This window comes from Rutidosis leptorrhynchoides, chromosome 6 (assembly GCF_046630445.1).
Source record: "Rutidosis leptorrhynchoides isolate AG116_Rl617_1_P2 chromosome 6, CSIRO_AGI_Rlap_v1, whole genome shotgun sequence".
In the NCBI taxonomy this organism is placed as follows: domain Eukaryota; kingdom Viridiplantae; phylum Streptophyta; class Magnoliopsida; order Asterales; family Asteraceae; genus Rutidosis; species Rutidosis leptorrhynchoides.
Genome location: NC_092338.1, coordinates 80333942 through 80335621, shown reverse-complemented (window position 1 = coordinate 80335621; position 1680 = coordinate 80333942). Strand labels below are relative to the sequence as shown.

Sequence of the window (1680 nt, the reverse complement as noted above, 5' to 3'; positions counted from 1 at the left end):
TTCGGACCTTGTTGGTTGTACGAGTTGTTGTTGGGTCCATTTGGATTGTAAAGAATGTTTTGATTTCGATTGAAGTTTGGCCTTGGCGGTTGATAATTATTTTCCGGCATTTGGTTCATGTAGGAAACATTCTCACGTTGTTCCATCGTTTGCTCAATGTGACAATCTTTCGTTAAGTATTTGTAACAACCCAAACCAACACCCGACAAAACCTTGTGAAAATACGAAATAAAAAAAAATTTCTGTTGCAGACCATCGGCGCGCCGCGCCATATGGCCCGCGCGCCGCGCCATATCTGGCTGTCCCCGGGACTTTTAACCGCGAAAAGATTGACTAGTTCCCGGCACTTTTAGACAAAACGCTTTTTACCATACAACCAAATATGTAAAACTAACATGTTTCAAACATAAAATTAAAGTTTTACAAGCGGGGCCCACATCGGCCGTTTTACGAGTTTAATACAATTTACGAGTTTCGACCACCAAAAAGTTTAAGTTCCAAACTACACAATGAGCATGGCGTTTGGGATTAAACTACCCAACTATCGGTCAAACTCCAAGAGCTACTAAAGCCAAAAGCGTCCCCTAGCATCGAGCGGGATCTTTAGTCCAAAACGATGCCCTTACCCTTGTCCAAAACCGAACCTATAAAATGGTAAACAACGAGAGGGTAAGCAAAGCTTAGTGAATGCAATAATTATACGAATACATATATAATTATACCTACTTGCATACACTTACACAACCGCAAATATGCTAGCAAACAACATTAGCTTATCGTCGCAATATCAAGCTATAATTCTCCCATACCACAAGCTAGCATAACAACCGTATATAAATATAACTCGAATAATATAATATGCTTACAACATAAATAACCATGGTTAACCAATAGTACAAGGGAACGGCGCTCGCGAAAACGCCATCGGTGTTCATAACATCGTTAGGGCACTTAAAACCTCGCACCACTAACCCCTAGGGTGGCACCTTAACACCTCGGCACTTCACCCCGAGTGGCATCTTAACACCTCGATGCTTCACTCATTATTTTACGGAGTGGTGTCTTAACACCTCGACACTACACTCCTAGGTGGCATCTTAACACCTCGATGCTACACCCGAGTGGCATCTTAACACCTCGATGCTACACTCTTCACGTGAAACGTGGTGTCTTAACACCTCGACACTACACCTTTCACGCTACAACAAATAGATACATTATATACATACGCATATAATCATTCCACTCACCTCAAAGTCTTGTGAAAAGATACCCGAGCTTGCGAAACCTTAAAGTAACGTACCTATCACATTATACATATTATCAAACACAAACTCAAGTCGGTCAACCAATTCTTTCACCCTTCCTAAGTCATTTTGACCCAAAGTACAATTTCAACCCATTTGCACCCTTAACCCTACATTGGGTCAACACACACCAAAACCCTAATCCTTCGTCAAGATGGGTTTAAAACACATTTAGGTCACAAGGCTAACTCGTTTTCATAATTACTAGGCCACTTAGGTCATTAAAGACCCATTTGACCCATTTCAAGGTCAACACACCCGTTTGGGTCATCCATGCCCAATTAACACCCATTTACATATCATTGAAGTGTTCTAGTACTTTAACTAACTAATTAGGTTCATATACATAAATTAACACTTTGAAAACCCTAAT

General features: G+C 40.8%; 1 long non-coding RNA gene across 1 annotated transcript; it reads right to left on the bottom strand.

The window, feature by feature from the left end:
* Positions 1-371: 371 nt before the first annotated feature.
* On the bottom strand, positions 372-775 carry LOC139851851 (uncharacterized). Its single transcript, XR_011760761.1, has 2 exons — positions 727-775; positions 372-644 (listed from the first exon to the last, which is right to left on the bottom strand). It is a non-coding gene; the product is annotated as an uncharacterized lncRNA (long non-coding RNA).
* Positions 776-1680: the final 905 nt, after the last annotated feature.